Below are 18,351 nucleotides of genomic sequence, written 5' to 3' on the forward strand. Positions count from 1 at the left end.
GAAAATTGGCACACATATGTATCACCTCAAGACGCACAAAAAAGTCTCTTGGACCCCCCCTCCAAACCCAACAGGAAGTCCGCCATTTGAAGGTTTGTGGCCATTTTTGGCGATGTGTGACCCTGCTGCCAAACTTTTCACGCCTCGCATACTTCATCGGATTGAGCTGAAATTCGCCGTGTCCACTCAGGACACCATAGGGAATAGACGCATTCCAAAACTCTTACAAAAGTCTGACGGTGTGGCCGGGGCGTGGCCTCAAAGTTTGACCATTTCTGAGGACACAGAAAGTCTCTATAACTTCTTCGTTTTCTGTCCGATCTGTACGAAATGTCACATGTATGATCAGAGTCTGACCCTAAACACATCTATACAACAATATTGAGGCTTTGACAGAGCGCCACCTACTGGCTACACAAAATGTTGTGTTTTCATAGGTTTTTCTGCCTGCCCCCCTGGCCTGTTTTGAGTAGGGTCATGAAAATTGGTACACATGTGTATCACCCCAAGATGCACAAAAAAGTCTCTTGGACCCCCCCTCCAAACCCAACAGGAAGTCCGCAATTTTGAAATTTCTGTTAATTTTTGGCGATTTGTGACCCTCCTACAAAACTTTTCACGCCTCGCATACTTCCTCCAAATGAGCTAAAACTCACTGTGTCCACTCAGGACACCATAGGGAATAGACGCATTCAAAAACTCTTACAAAAGTCTGACGGTGTGGCCGGGGCGTGGCCTCAAACTTGACCATTCGCCATTACAAAGGAACTCACTGTATTTATTGCCCTAATGCGTAGCCCCGCTGGCCAGTTTGACACAGGATCATGAGAATTAGCACACATGTGTATCACCCCAAGACGCACAAAAAAGTCTCTTGGACCCCCCCTCCAAACCCAACAGGAAGTCCACCATTTTCACTTTTGTGGCCATTTTTTGCCTATTTGTGACCCTGCTTCAAAACTTTTCACGCCTCACATACTTCATGCAATTGAGCTGAAATTCACTGTATCCACTCAGGACACCATAGGGAATAGACGCATTCCAAAACTCTTTCAAAAGTATTACCGTGTGGCGGGGGAGTGGCCTCAAAGTTGACCATTCGCCATTACAAAGGAACTCGCTGTGTTTTATGCTACCCATATATATATATATTGTACTACCCATATACTTTATGCAATGTGGACAAAATCTTACTGTACTGCTATGGACCCGAGTCTGAACAGATATATATGCTAATAGGATGATACGGTCATAGCGCCACCTACTGGTAGCAGGAAAGTTTGGTTGTAAACATGTGTTTGTTGTATATTTGTGGAAATGAGAGGAGGAGAGCATAGGACAGGAGAGTATAGGAGACGAGAGCATAGGAGAGAAGACTGTGATGACCCCGCGGATCGCAAGGTGCGCGAGGGCCCGCAATGCTGCTTGCAGCTTTAATTAGGGCCCGAGCACCGAATGGTGCAAGAGCCCTATTGAAACCCTTAGGATTATTATTAGGGCCCGAGCACCGAATGGTGCAAGAGCCCTATTGAAACCCTTAGGATTATTATTAGGGCCCGAGCACCGAATGGTGCAAGAGCCCTATTGAAACCCTTAGGATTATTAGGGCCCGAGCACCGAATGGTGCAAGAGCCCTATTGAAACCCTTAGGATTATTAGGGCCCGAGCACCGAATGGTGCAAGAGCCCTATTGAAACCCTTAGGATTATTATTTTTTTTTTTTTTTTTTTTTTTTTTTTTTTTTTTTTTTTTTTTTTTTTTCCCCCTCCGAGATCGCATTTTTGGAGGCCTTAACATGCCCAAAAACTCACCAAACTTGGTAGAAAAATTCATTCGTCCGAAAAATTTTGAAATTTGCTGACTTTTGAAATGCACATATAAAAATGGCTCTATAGCGCCCCCAACGCGTAGCCCCTCTGGCCGGTTTGACACAGGATTATGAAAATTGGCACACATATGTATCACCTCAAGACGCACAAAAAAGTCTCTTGGACCCCCCCTCCAAACCCAACAGGAAGTCCGCCATTTGAAGGTTTGTGGCCATTTTTGGCGATGTGTGACCCTGCTGCCAACTTTTCACGCCTCGCATACTTCAACGGATTGAGCTGAAATTCGCCGTGTCCACTCAGGACACCATAGGGAATAGACGCATTCCAAAACTCTTACAAAAGTCTGACGGTGTGGCCGGGGCGTGGCCTCAAAGTTTGACCATTTCTGAGGACACAGAAAGTCTCTATAACTTCTTCGTTTTCTGTCCGATCTGTACGAAATGTCACATGTATGATCAGAGTCTGACCCTAAACACATCTATACAACAATATTGAGGCTTTGATAGAGCGCCACCTACTGGCTACACAAAATGTTGTGTTTTCATAGGTTTTTCTGCCTGCCCCCCTGGCCTGTTTTGAGTAGGGTCATGAAAATTGGCACACATGTGTATCACCCCAAGATGCACAAAAAAGTCTCTTGGACCCCCCCTCCAAACCCAACAGGAAGTCCGCAATTTTGAAATTTCTGTTAATTTTTGGCGATTTGTGACCCTCCTACAAAACTTTTCACGCCTCGCATACTTCATCCAAATGACCTAAAACTCACTGTGTCCACTCAGGACACCATAGGGAATAGACGCATTCCAAAACTCTTACAAAAGTCTGACGGTGTGGCGGGGGCGTGGCCTCAAAGTTGACCATTCGCCATTACAAAGGAACTCACTGTATTTATTGCCCTAACGCGTAGCCCCGCTGGCCAGTTTGACACAGGATCATGTGAATTAGCACACATGTGTATCACCCCAAGACGCACAAAAAAGTCTCTTGGACCCCCCCTCCAAACCCAACAGGAAGTCCACCATTTTGACTTTTGTGGCCATTTTTTGCCTATTTGTGACCCTGCTTCAAAACTTTTCACGCCTCACATACTTCATGCAATTGAGCTGAAATTCACTGTGTCCACTCGGGACACCACAGGGAATAGACGCATTCCAAAACTCTTACAAAAGTCTTACGGTGTGGTGGGGGCGTGGCCTCAAAGTTGACCATTCGCCATTACAAAGGAACTCCCTGTATTTTTTGCCCTAATGTGTAGCCCCGCTGGCCAGTTTGACACAGGTTCATGAAAATTAGCACACGTGTATCACCCCAAGACGCACAAAAAAGTCTCTTGGACCCCCCCTCCAAACCCAACAGGAAGTCCGCCATTTTGTCTTTTGTGGCCATTTTGTGCCTATTTGTGACCCTGCTTCAAAACTTTTCACGCCTCACATACTTCATGCAATTGAGCTGAAATTCACTGTGTCCACTCAGGACACCATAGGGAATAGACGCATTCCAAAACTCTTTCAAAAGTATTACCGTGTGGCGGGGGAGTGGCCTCAAAGTTGACCATTCCCCATTATAAAGGAACTCGCTGTGTTTTATGCAGTACTACCCATATACTTTATGCAATGTGGACAAAATCTTACACTACTGCTATGGACCCGAGTCTGAACAGATATATATGCTAATAGGATGATACGGTCATAGCGCCACCTACTGGTAGCAGGAAAGTTTGGTTGTAAACATGTGTTTGTTGTATATCTGTGGAAATGAGAGGAGGAGAGCATAGCACAGGAGAGTATAGGAGACGAGAGCATAGGAGAGAAGACTGCGATGACCCCCGCGGATCGCAAGGTGCGCGAGGGCCCGCAATGCTGCTTGCAGCTTTAATTATTTTTTTTTTTTTTTTTTCCCCCTCCGAGATCGCATTTTTGGGGGCCTTAACATGCCCAAAAACTCACCAAACTTGGTAGAAAAATTCATTCGCCCGAAAAATTTTGAAATTTGCTGACTTTTGAAATGCACATATAAAAATGACTCTATAGCGCCCCCAACGTGTAGCCCCTCTGGCCGGTTTGACACAGGATTATGAAAATTGGCACACATATGTATCACCTCAAGACGCACAAAAAAGTCTCTTGGACCCCCCCTCCAAACCCAACAGGAAGTCCGCCATTTGAAGGTTTGTGGCCATTTTTGGCGATGTGGGACCCTGCTGCCAAACTTTTCACGCCTCGCATACTTCAACGGATTGAGCTGAAATTCGCCGTGTCCACTCAGGACACCATAGGGAATAGACGCATTCCAAAACTCTTACAAAAGTCTGACGGTGTGGCCGGGGCGTGGCCTCAAAGTTTGACCATTTCTGAGGACACAGAAAGTCTCTATAACTTCTTCGTTTTCTCTCCGATCTGTACGAAATGTCACATGTATGATCAGAGTCTGACCCTAAACACATCTATACAACAATATTGAGGCTTTGACAGAGCGCCACCTACTGGCTACACAAAATGTTGTGTTTTCATAGGTTTTTCTGCCTGCCCCCCTGGCCTGTTTTGAGTAGGGTCATGAAAATTAGCACACATGTGTATCACCCCAAGACGCACAAAAAAGTCTCTTGGACCCCCCCTCCAAACCCAACAGGAAGTCCGCCATTTTGACTTTTGTGGCCATTTTTTGCCTATTTTTGACCCTGCTTCAAAACTTTTCACGCCTCACATACTTCATGCAATTGAGCTGAAATTCACTGTGTCCACTCAGGACACCACAGGGAATAGACGCATTCCAAAACTCTTACAAAAGTCTTACGGTGTGGTGGGGGCGTGGCCTCAAAGTTGACCATTCGCCATTACAAAGGAACTCCCTGTATTTTTTGCCCTAATGTGTAGCCCCGCTGGCCAGTTTGACACAGGTTCATGAAAATTAGCACACATGTGTATCACCCCAAGACGCACAAAAAAGTCTCTTGGACCCCCCCCTCCAAACCCAACAGGAAGTTCACGATTTTGAAATTTCTGTTAATTTTTGGCGATTTGTGACCCTGCTACAAAACTTTTCATGCCTCACATACTTCATCCAATTGAGCTAAAACTCACTGTGTCAACTTTGGACACCATAGGGAATAGACGCATTCCAAAACTCTTTCAAAAGTATTACCATGTGGCGGGGGAGTGGCCTCAAAGTTGACCATTCGCCATTACAAAGGAACTCGCTGTGTTTTATGCAGTACTACCCACATACTTTATGCAATGTGGACAAAATCTTACAGTACTGCTATGGACCCGAGTCTGAACAGATATATATGCTAATAGGATGATACGGTCATAGCGCCACCTACTGGTAGCAGGAAAGTTTGGTTGTAAACATGTGTTTATTGTACATCTGTGGAAATGAGAGGAGGAGAGCATAGGACAGGAGAGTATAGGAGACGAGAGCATAGGACAGAAGCCTGCGATGACCCCGCGGATCGCAAGGTGCGCGAGGGCCCGCAATGCTGCTTGCAGCTTTAATTAGGGCCCGAGCACCGAATGGTGCAAGAGCCCTATTGAAACCCTTAGGATTATTATTTTTTTTTTTTTTTTTTTTTTTTTTTTTTTTTTTCCCCCTCCGAGATCGCATTTTTGGAGGCCTTAACATGCCCAAAAACTCACCAAACTTGGTAGAAAAATTCATTCGCCCGAAAAATGTTGAAATTTGCTGACTTTTGAAATGCACATATAAAAATGGCTCTATAGCGCCCCCAACGCGTAGCCCCTCTGGCCGGTTTGACACAGGATTATGAAAATTGGCACACATATGTATCACCTCAAGACGCACAAAAAAGTCTCTTGGACCCCCCCTCCAAACCCAACAGGAAGTCCGCCATTTGAAGGTTTGTGGCCATTTTTGGCGATGTGTGACCCTGCTGCCAAACTTTTCACGCCTCGCATACTTCAACAGATTGAGCTGAAATTCGCCGTGTCCACTCAGGACACCATAGGGAATAGACGCATTCCAAAACTCTTACAAAAGTCTGACGGTGTGGCCGGGGCGTGGCCTCAAAGTTTGACCATTTCTGAGGACACAGAAAGTCTCTATAACTTCTTTGTTTTCTGTCCGATCTGTACGAAATGTCACATGTATGATCAGAGTCTCACCCTAAACACATCTATACAACAATATTGAGGCTTTGACAGAGCGCCACCTACTGGCTACACAAAATGTTGTGTTTTCATAGGTTTTTCTGCCTGCCCCCCTGGCCTGTTATGAGTAGGGTCATGAAAATTGGTACACATGTGTATCACCCCAAGATGCACAAAAAAGTCTCTTGGACCCCCCCTCCAAATCCAACAGGAAGTCCGCAATTTTGAAATTTCTGTTAATTTTTGGCGATTTGTGACCCTCCTACAAAACTTTTCACGCCTCGCATACTTCATCCAAATGACCTAAAACTCACTGTGTCCACTCAGGACACCATAGGGAATAGACGCATTCCAAAACTCTTACAAAAGTCTGACGGTGTGGCGGGGGCGTGGCCTCAAAGTTGACCATTCGCCATTACAAAGGAACTCACTGTATTTATTGCCCTAACGCGTAGCCCCGCTGGCCAGTTTGACACAGGATCATGAGAATTAGCACACATGTGTATCACCCCAAGACGCACAAAAAAGTCTCTTGGACCCCCCCTCCAAACCCAACAGGAAGTCCACCATTTTGATTTTTTTTTGTAATTTTTACCGTTTTCTGACCCTGCTATAAAACTTTTCATGCCTCGCATACTTCATGCAATTGAGCTGAAATTCACTGTGTCCACTCGGGACACCATAGGGAATAGACGCATTCCAAAACTCTTTCAAAAGTATTACCGTGTGGTGGGGGAGTGGCCTCAAAGTTGACCGTTCGCCATTACAAAGGAACTCGCTGTGTTTTATGCAGTACTACCCATATACTTTATGCAACGTGGACAAAATCTTACAGTACTGCCATGGAGCCGAGTCTAAACAGATATATATGCTAATAGGATGATACGGTCATAGCGCCACCTACTGGTAGCAGGAAAGTTTGGTTGTAAACATGTGTTTGTTGTATATCTGTGGAAATGAGAGGAGGAGAGCATAGCACAGGAGAGTATAGGAGACAAGAGCATAAGAGAGAAGACTGCGATGACCCCGCGGATCGCAAGGTGCGCGAGGGCCCGCAATGCTGCTTGCAGCTTTAATTATTTTTTTTTTTCCCCCTCCGAGATCGCATTTTTGGAGCCCTTAACATGCCCAAAAACTCACCAAACTTGGTAGAAAAATTCATTCGCCCGAAAAATTTTGAAATTTGCTGACTTTTGAAATGCACATATAAAAATGGCTCTATAGCGCCCCCAACGCGTAGCCCCTCTGGCCGGTTTGACACAGGATTATGAAAATTGGCACACATATGTATCACCTCAAGACGCACAAAAAAGTCTCTTGGACCCCCCCTCCAAACCCAACAGGAAGTCCGCCATTTGAAGGTTTGTGGCCATTTTTGGCGATGTGTGACCCTGCTGCCAAACTTTTCACGCCTCGCATACTTCAACGGATTGAGCTGAAATTCGCCGTGTCCACTCAGGACACCATAGGGAATAGACGCATTCCAAAACTCTTACAAAAGTCTGACGGTGTGGCCGGGGCGTGGCCTCAAAGTTTGACCATTTCTGAGGACACAGAAAGTCTCTATAACTTCTTCGTTTTCTGTCCGATCTGTACGAAATGTCACATGTATGATCAGAGTCTGACCCTAAACACATCTATACAACAATATTGAGGCTTTGACAGAGCGCCACCTACTGGCTACACAAAATGTTGTGTTTTCATAGGTTTTTCTGCCTGCCCCCCTGGCCTGTTTTGAGTAGGGGCATGAAAATTGGTACACATGTGTATCACCCCAAGATGCACAAAAAAGTCTCTTGGACCCCCCCCTCCAAACCCAACAGGAAGTCCGCAATTTTGAAATTTCTGTTAATTTTTGGCGATTTGTGACCCTCCTACAAAACTTTTCATGCCTCGCATACTTCATCCAAATGAGCTAAAACTCACTGTGTCCACTCAGGACACCATAGGGAATAGACGCATTCAAAAACTCTTACAAAAGTCTGACGGTGTGGCGGGGGCGTGGCCTCAAAGTTGACCATTCGCCATTACAAAGGAACTCACTGTATTTATTGCCCTAATGCGTAGCCCCGCTGGCCAGTTTGACACAGGATCATGAGAATTAGCACACATGTGTATCACCCCAAGACGCACAAAAAAGTCTCTTGGACCCCCCCTCCAAACCCAACAGGAAGTCCGCCATTTTGAAATTTCTGTTAATTTTTGGCGATTTGTGACCCTGCTACAAAACTTTTCACGCCTCGCATACTTCATCCAATCAAGCTGAAAATCACTGTGTCCACTCAGGACACGATACAGAATAGACGCATTCCAAAACTCTTACAAAAGTATTACGGTGTGGTGGGGGCGTGGACTCAAAGTTGACCATTCGCCATTACAAAGGAACTCCCTGTATTTTTTGCCCTAACGCGTAGCCCCGCTGGCCAGTTTGACACAGGATCATGAAAATTTGCACACATGTGTATCACCCCAAGACGCACAAAAAAGTCTCTTGGACCCCCCCTCCAAACCCAACAGGAAGTCCGCCATTTTGACTCTTGTGGCCATTTTTTGACTATTTGTGACCCTGCTTCTAAACTTTTCACGCCTCGCATACTTCATGCAATTGAGCTGAAATTCACTGTGTCCACTCAGGACACCATAGGGAATAGACGCATTACAAAACTCTTTCAAAAGTATTACCGTGTGGCGGGGGAGTGGCCTCAAAGTTGACCGTTCGCCATTACAAAGGAACTCGCTGTGTTTTATGCAGTACTAATCATATACTTTATGCAATGTGGACAAAATCTTACAGTACTGCTATGGACCCGAGTCTGAACAGATATATATGCTAATAGGATGATACGGTCATAGCGCCATCTACTGCTAACAGGAAAGTTTGGTTGTAAACATGTGTTCGTTGTTTATCTGTGGAAATGAGAGGAGGAGAGCATAGGACAGGAGAGTATAGGAGACGAGAGCATAGGAGAGAAGACTGCGATGACCCTGCGGATAGCAAGGTGCGCGAGGGCCCACAATGCTGCTTGCAGCTTTAATTTTTTTTTTTTTTTCCCCCTCCGAGATCGCATTTTTGGAGGCCTTAACATGCCCAAAAACTCACCAAACTTGGTAGAAAAATTCATTCGCCCGAAAAATTTTGAAATTTGCTGACTTTTGAAATGCACATATAAAAATGGCTCTATAGCGCCCCCAACGCGTAGCCCCTCTGGCCGGTTTGACACAGGATTATGAAAATTGGCACACATATGTATCACCTCAAGACGCACAAAAAAGTCTCTTGGACCCCCCCTCCAAACCCAACAGGAAGTCCGCCATTTGAAGGTTTGTGGCCATTTTTGGCGATGTGTGACCCTGCTGCCAAACTTTTCACGCCTCGCATACTTCAACGGATTGAGCTGAAATTCGCCGTGTCCACTCAGGACACCATAGGGAATAGACGCATTCCAAAACTCTTACAAAAGTCTGACGGTGTGGCCGGGGCGTGGCCTCAAAGTTTGACCATTTCTGAGGACACAGAAAGTCTCTATAACTTCTTCGTTTTCTGTCCGATCTGTACGAAATGTCACATGTATGATCAGAGTCTGACCCTAAACACATCTATACAACAATATTGAGGCTTTGACAGAGCGCCACCTACTGGCTACACAAAATGTTGTGTTTTCATAGGTTTTTCTGCCTGCCCCCCTGGCCTGTTTTGAGTAGGGTCATGAAAATTGGCACACATGTGTATCACCCCAAGATGCACAAAAAAGTCTCTTGGACCCCCCCTCCAAACCCAACAGGAAGTCCGCGATTTTGAAATTTCTGTTAATTTTTGGCGATTTGTGACCCTGCTACAAAACTTTTCACGCCTCGCATACTTCATCCAATCAAGCTGAAAATCACTGTGTCCACTCAGGACACCATAGGGAATAGACGCATTCCAAAACTCTTACAAAAGTCTTACGGTGTGGTGGGGGCGTGGCCTCAAAGTTGACCATTCGCCATTACAAAAGAACTCCCTGTATTTTTTGCCCTAACACGTAGCCCCTCTGGCCAGTTTGACACAGGATCATGAAAATTGGCACACATGTGTATCACCCCAAGACGCACAAAAAAGTCTCTTGGACCCCCCCTCCAAACCCAACAGGAAGTCCGCCATTTTGACTTTTGTGGCCATTTCTTGCCTATTTTTGACCCTGCTTCAAAACTTTTCACGCCTCACATACTTCATGCAATTGAGCTGAAATTCACTGTGTCCACTCAGGACACCACAGGGAATAGACGCATTCCAAAACTCTTACAAAAGTCTTACGGTGTGGTGGGGGCGTGGCCTCAAAGTTGACCATTCGCCATTACAAAGGAACTCCCTGTATTTTTTGCCCTAATGTGTAGCCCCGCTGGCCAGTTTGACACAGGTTCATGAAAATTAGCACACATGTGTATCACCCCAAGACGCACAAAAAAGTCTCTTGGACCCCGCCTCCAAACCCAACAGGAAGTCCGCCATTTTGACTTTTGTGGCCATTTTTTGCCTATTTGTGACCCTGCTTCAAAACTTTTCACGGCTCACATACTTCTTGCAATTGAGCTGAAATTCACTGTGTCCACTCAGGACACCATAGGGAATAGACGCATTCCAAAACTCTTTCAAAAGTATTACCGTGTGGCGGGGGAGCGACCTCAAAGTTGACCATTCGCCATTACAAAGGAACTCGCTGTGTTTTATGCAGTACTACCCATATACTTTATGCAATGTGGACAAAATCTTACAGTACTGCTATAGCCCCGAGTCTGAACAGATATATATGCTAATAGGATGATACGGTCATAGCGCCACCTACTGGTAGCAGGAAAGTTTGGTTGTAAACATGTGTTTGTTGTATATCTGTGGAAATGAGAGGAGGAGAGCATAGCACAGGAGAGTATAGGAGACGAGAGCATAGGAGAGAAGACTGCGATGACCCCGCGGATCGCAAGGTGCGCGAGGGCCCGCAATGCTGCTTGCAGCTTTAATTTTTTTTTTTTTTTTTTTTTTTTTCCCCCTCCGAGATCGCATTTTTGGAGGCCTTAACATGCCCAAAAACTCACCAAACTTGGTAGAAAAATTCATTCGCCCGAAAAATTTTGAAATTTGCTGACTTTTGAAATGCACATATAAAAATGGCTCTATAGCGCCCCCAACGCGTAGCCCCTCTGGCCGGTTTGACACAGGATTATGAAAATTGGCACACATATGTATCACCTCAAGACGCACAAAAAAGTCTCTTGGACCCCCCCTCCAAACCCAACAGGAAGTCCGCCATTTGAAGGTTTGTGGCCATTTTTGGCGATGTGTGACCCTGCTGCCAAACTTTTCACGCCTCGCATACTTCATCGGATTGAGCTGAAATTCGCCGTGTCCACTCAGGACACCATAGGGAATAGACGCATTCCAAAACTCTTACAAAAGTCTGACGGTGTGGCCGGGGCGTGGCCTCAAAGTTTGACCATTTCTGAGGACACAGAAAGTCTCTATAACTTCTTCGTTTTCTGTCCGATCTGTACGAAATGTCACATGTATGATCAGAGTCTGACCCTAAACACATCTATACAACAATATTGAGGCTTTGACAGAGCGCCACCTACTGGCTACACAAAATGTTGTGTTTTCATAGGTTTTTCTGCCTGCCCCCTGTGGCCTGTTTTGAGTAGGGTCACGAAAATTGGCACACATGTTTATCACCCCAAGATGCACAAAAAAGTCTCTTGGACCCCCCCTCCAAACCCAACAGGAAGTCCGCCATTTTGAAATTTCTGTTAATTTTTGGCGATTTGTGACCCTGCTGCAAAACTTTTCACGCCTCGCATACTTCATCCAAATGAGCTAAAACTCACTGTGTCCACTCAGGACACCATAGGGAATAGACGCATTCAAAACTCTTACAAAAGTATTACGGTGTGGTGGGGGCGTGGCCTCAAAGTTGACCATTCGCCATTACAAAGGAACTCCCTGTATTTTTTGCCCTAACGCGTAGCCCCGCTGGCCAGTTTGACACAGGATCATGAAAATTAGCACACATGTGTATCACCCCAAGACGCACAAAAAAGTCTCTTGGACCCCCCCTCCAAACCCAACAGGAAGTCCGCCATTTTGACTTTTGTGGCCATTTTTTGCCTATTTTTGACCCTGCTTCAAAACTTTTCACGCCTCACATACTTCATGCAATTGAGCTGAAATTCACTGTGTCCACTCAGGACACCACAGGGAATAGAAGCATTCCAAAACTCTTACAAAAGTCTTACGGTGTGGTGGGGGCATGGCCTCAAAGTTGACCGTTCGCCATTACAAAGGAACTCGCTGTGTTTTATGCAGTACTACCCATATACTTTATGCAATGTGGACAAAATCTTACAGTACTGCTATGGACCCGAGTCTGAACAGATATATATGCTAATAGGATGATACGGTCATAGCGCCACCTACTGGTAGCAGGAAAGTTTGGTTGTAAACATGTGTTTGTTGTATATCTGTGGAAATGAGAGGAGGAGGACAGCATAGCACAGGACAGTATAGGAGACGAGAGCATAGGAGAGAAGACTGCGATGACCCTGCGGATCGCAAGGTGCGCGAGGGCCCGCAATGCTGCTTGCAGCTTTAATTAGGGCCCGAGCACCGAATGGTGCAAGAGCCCTATTGAAACCCTTAGGATTATTATTAGGGCCCGAGCACCGAATGGTGCAAGAGCCCTATTGAAACCCTTAGGATTATTAGGGCCCGAGCACCGAATGGTGCAAGAGCCTATTGAAACCCTTAGGATTATTATTTTTTTTTTTTTTTTTTTTTTTTTTTTTTTTTTTTTTTTTTTTCCCCCTCCGTAGATCGCATTTTGGAGGCCTTAACATGCCCAAAAACTCACCAAACTTGGTAGAAAAATTCATTCGCCCGAAAAATTTTGAAATTTGCTGACTTTTGAAATGCACATATAAAAATGGCTCTATAGCGCCCCCAACGCGTAGCCCCTCTGGCCGGTTTGACACAGGATTATGAAAATTGGCACACATATGTATCACCTCAAGACGCACAAAAAAGTCTCTTGGACCCCCCCCTCCAAACCCAACAGGAAGTCCGCCATTTGAAGGTTTGTGGCCATTTTTGGCGATGTGTGACCCTGCTGCCAAACTTTTCACGCCTCGCATACTTCAACGGATTGAGCTGAAAGTCACCGTGTCCACTCAGGACACCATAGGGAATAGACGCATTCCAAAACTCTTACAAAAGTCTGACTGTGTGGCCGGGGCGTGGCCTCAAAGTTTGACCATTTCAGAGGAAACAGGAAGTCGTTATAACTTCTTCGTTAATTTTTGGCGATTTGTGACCCTCCTACAAAACTTTTCACGCCTCGCATACTTCATCCAAATGAGCTGAAAATCACTGTGTCCACTCAGGACACCATAGGGAATAGACGCATTCAAAAACTCTTACAAAAGTCTGACGGTGTGGCGGGGGCGTGGCCTCAAAGTTGACCATTCGCCATTACAAAGGAACTCACTGTATTTATTGCCCTAATGCGTAGCCCCGCTGGCCAGTTTGACACAGGATCATGAGAATTGGCACACATGTGTATCACCCCAAGACGCACAAAAAAGTCTCTTGGACCCCCCCTCCAAACCCAACAGGAAGTCCGCCATTTTGACTTTTGTGGCCATTTTTTGCCTATTTTTGACCCTGCTTCAAAACTTTTCACGCCTCACATACTTCATGCAATTGAGCTGAAATTCACTGTGTCCACTCAGGACACCACAGGGAATAGACGCATTCCAAAACTCTTACAAAAGTCTTACGGTGTGGTGGGGGCGTGGCCTCAAAGTTGACCATTCGCCATTACAAAGGAACTCCCTGTATTTTTTGCCCTAATGTGTAGCCCCGCTGGCCAGTTTGACACAGGTTCATGAAAATTAGCACACATGTGTATCACCCCAAGACGCACAAAAAAGTCTCTTGGACCCCGCCTCCAAACCCAACAGGAAGTCCGCCATTTTGACTTTTGTGGCAATTTTTTGCCTATTTTTGACCCTGCTTCAAAACTTTTCACGCCTCACATACTTCATGCAATTGAGCTGAAATTCACTGTGTCTACTCAGGACACCATAGGGAATAGATGCATTCCAAAACTCTTTCAAAAGTATTACCGTGTGGCGGGGGAGTGGCCTCAAAGTTGACCGTTCGCCATTACAAAGGAACTCGCTGTGTTTTATGCAGTACTACCCATATACTTTATGCAATGTGGACAAAATCTTACAGTACTGCTATGGACCCTGAGTCTGAACAGATATATATGCTAATAGGATGATACGGTCATAGCGCCACCTACTGGTAGCAGGAAAGTTTGGTTGTAAACATGTGTTCGTTGTATCTCTGTGGAAATAAGAGGAGAGCATAGGACAGGAGAGTATAGGAGACAAGAGCATAGGAGAGAAGACTGCGATGACCCCGCGGATCGCAAGGTGCGCGAGGGCCCGCAATGCTGCTTGCAGCTTTAATTTTTTTTTTTTTTTTTCCCCTCCGAGATCGCATTTTTGGAGGCCTTAACATGCCCAAAAACTCACCAAACTTGGTAGAAAAATTCATTCGCCCGAAAAATTTTGAAATTTGCTGACTTTTGAAATGCACATATAAAATGGCTCTATAGCGCCCCCAACGCGTAGCCCCTCTGGCCGGTTTGACACAGGATTATGAAAATTGGCACACATATGTATCACCTCAAGACGCACAAAAAAGTCTCTTGGACCCCCCCTCCAAACCCAACAGGAAGTCCGCCATTTGAAGGTTTGTGGCCATTTTTGGCGATGTGTGACCCTGCTGCCAAACTTTTCACGCCTCGCATACTTCATCGGATTGAGCTGAAATTCGCCGTGTCCACTCAGGACACCATAGGGAATAGACGCATTCCAAAACTCTTACAAAAGTCTGACGGTGTGGCCGGGGCGTGGCCTCAAAGTTTGACCATTTCTGAGGACACAGAAAGTCTCTATAACTTCTTCGTTTTCTGTCCGATCTGTACGAAATGTCACATGTATGATCAGAGTCTGACCCTAAACACATCTATACAACAATATTGAGGCTTTGACAGAGCGCCACCTACTGGCTACACAAAATGTTGTGTTTTCATAGGTTTTTCTGCCTGCCCCTGTGGCCTGTTTTGAGTAGGGTCACGAAAATTGGCACACATGTTTATCACCCCAAGATGCACAAAAAAGTCTCTTGGACCCCCCCTCCAAACCCAACAGGAAGTCCGCCATTTTGAAATTTCTGTTAATTTTTGGCGATTTGTGACCCTGCTGCAAAACTTTTCATGCCTCGCATACTTCATCCAATCAAGCTGAAAATCACTGTGTCCACTCAGGACACCATAGAGAATAGACGCATTCCAAAACTCTTACAAAAGTCTTACGGTGTGGTGGGGGCGTGGCCTCAAAGTTGACCATTCGCCATTACAAAGGAACTCCCTGTATTTCTTGCCCTAACGCGTAGCCCCGCTGGCCAGTTTGACACAGGATCATGAAAATTAGCACACATGTGTATCACCCCAAGACGCACAAAAAAGTCTCTTGGACCCCCCCTCCAAACCCAACAGGAAGTCCGCCATTTTGACTTTTGTGGCCATTTTTGCCTATTTGTGACCCTGCTACAAAACTTTTCACGCCTCACATACTTCTCGCAATTGAGCTGAAATTCACTGTGTCCACTCAGGCCACCATAGGGAATAGACGCATTCCAAAACTCTTTCAAAAGTATTACCGTGTGGCAGGGGAGTGGCCTCAAAGTTGACCATTCGCCATTACAAAGGAACTCGCTGTGTTTTATGCAGTACTACCCATATACTTTATGCAATGTGGACAAAATCTTACAGTACTGCTATGGACCCGGGTCTGAACAGATATATATGCTAATAGGATGATTCGGTCATAGCGCCACCTACTGGTAGCAGGAAAGTTTGGTTGTAAACATGTGTTTGTTGTATATCTGTGGAAATGAGAGGAGGAGAGCATAGGACAGGAGAGCATAGGAGACGAGAGCATAGGAGAGAAGACTGCGATGACCCCGCGGATCGCAAGGTGCGCGAGGGCCCGCAATGCTGCTTGCAGCTTTAATTAGGGCCCGAGCACCGAATGGTGCAAGAGCCCTATTGAAACCCTTAGGATTATTATTTTTAGGGCCCGAGCACCGAATGGTGCAAGAGCCCTATTGAAACCCTTAGGATTATTATTTAGGGCCCGAGCACCGAATGGTGCAAGAGCCCTATTGAAACCCTTAGGATTATTATTTTTTTTTTTTTTTTTTCTTTCCCCCCCTTAGATCGCATTTTTGGAGGCCTTAACATGCCCAAAAACTCACCAAACTTGGTAGAAAAATTCATTCGCCCTAAAAATTTTGAAATTTGCTGACGTTTGAAACGCACATAGGAAAATGACTCTATAGCGCCCCCAACGCGTAGCCCCTCTGGCCAGTTTGACACAGGATTATGAAAATTGGCACACATATGTATCACCTCAAGACGCACAAAAAAGTCTCTTGGACCCCCCCTCCAAACTCAACAGGAAGTCCGCCATTTGAAGGTTTGTGGCCATTTTTGGCGATGTGTGACCCTGCTGCCAAATTTTTCACGCCTCGCATACTTCATCGGATTGAGCTGAAATTCGCCGTGTCCACTCAGGACACCATAGGGAATAGACGCATTCCAAAACTCTTACAAAAGTCTGACGGTGTGGCCGGGGCGTGGCCTCAAAGTTTGACCATTTCTGAGGACACAGAAAGTCTCTATAACTTCTTCGTTTTCTGTCCGATCTGTACGAAATGTCACATGTATGATCAGAGTCTGACCCTAAACACATCTATACAACAATATTGAGGCTTTGACAGAGCGCCACCTACTGGCTACACAAAATGTTGTGTTTTCATAGGTTTTTCTGCCTGCCCCCTGTGGCCTGTTTTGAGTAGGGTCACGAAAATTGGCACACATGTGTATCACCCCAAGATGCACAAAAAAGTCTCTTGGACCCCCCCTCCAAACCCAACAGGAAGTCCGCCATTTTGAAATTTCTGTTAATTTTTGGCGATTTGTGACCCTGCTACAAAACTTTTCACGCCTCGCATACTTCATCCAATCAAGCTGAAAATCACTGTGTCCACTCAGGACACCGATACAGGAATAGACGCATTCCAAAACTCTTACAAAAGTATTACGGTGTGGTGGGGGCGTGGCCTCAAAGTTGACCATTCGCCATTACAAAGGAACTCCCTGTATTTATTGCCCTAACGCGTAGCCCCGCTGGCCAGTTTGACACAGGATCATGAAAATTGGCACACATGTGTATCACCCCAAGACGCACAAAAAAGTCTCTTGGACCCCCCCTCCAAACCCAACAGGAAGTCCGCCATTTTGACTTTTGTGGCCATTTTTTGCCTATTTGTGACCCTGCTTCAAAACTTTTCACGCCTCACATACTTCATGCAATTGAGCTGAAATTCACTGTGTCCACTCAGGACACCATAGGGAATAGACGCATTCCAAAACTCTTTCAAAAGTATTACCGTGTGGCGGGGGAGTGGCCTCAAAGTTGACCGTTCGCCATTACAAAGGAACTCGCTGTGTTTTATGCAGTACTACCCATATACTTCATGCAATGTGGACAAAATCTTACAGTACTGCCATGGACCCGAGTCTGAACACATATATATGCTAATAGGATGATACGGTCATAGCGCCACCTACTGGTAGCAGGAAAGTGTGGTTGTAAACATGTGTTTGTTGTACATCTCTGCAAATGAGAGGAGAGGAGGGCATAGCACAGGAGAGTATAGGAGACAAGAGCATAGGAGAGAAGACAGCGATAGCCCCGCGGATCGCAAGGTGCGCGAGGGCCCGCAATGCTGCTTGCAGCTTTAATTATTAGGGCCCGAGCACCGAATTGTGCAAGAGACCTATTGAAACCCTTAGGATTATTATTTTTAGGGCCCGAGCACCGAATGGTGCAAGAGCCCTATTGAAACCCTTAGGATTATTATTTTTTTTTTTTTTTTTTTTTTTTTTTTTTTTTTTTTCCCCCTCCGAGATCGCATTTTTGGAGGCCTTAACATGCCCAAAAACTCACCAAACTTGGTAGAAAAATTCATTCGCCCGAAAAATTTTGAAATTTGCTGACTTTTGAAATGCACATATAAAAATGGCTCTATAGCGCCCCCAACGCGTAGCCCCTCTGGCCGGTTTGACACAGGATTATGAAAATTGGCACACATATGTATCACCTCAAGACGCACAAAAAAGTCTCTTGGACCCCCCCTCCAAACCCAACAGGAAGTCCGCCATTTGAAGGTTTGTGGCCATTTTTGGCGATGTGTGACCCTGCTGCCAAACTTTTCACGCCTCGCATACTTCAACGGATTGAGCTGAAAT

General features: G+C 45.6%; 1 protein-coding gene across 1 annotated transcript in view; it reads left to right on the top strand.

Annotated features, from left to right (window-relative positions):
• The window catches only part of LOC114429364 (cyclic nucleotide-gated channel cone photoreceptor subunit alpha-like), a 32,936-nt gene that overhangs the window by 1,638 nt on the left and 12,947 nt on the right, over positions 1-18,351 (top strand). The gene's annotated exons all lie outside the window — the stretch shown is intronic.

This window comes from Parambassis ranga, chromosome 2 (genome assembly GCF_900634625.1).
Source record: "Parambassis ranga chromosome 2, fParRan2.1, whole genome shotgun sequence".
NCBI classification, from domain to species: Eukaryota; Metazoa; Chordata; class Actinopteri; family Ambassidae; genus Parambassis; species Parambassis ranga.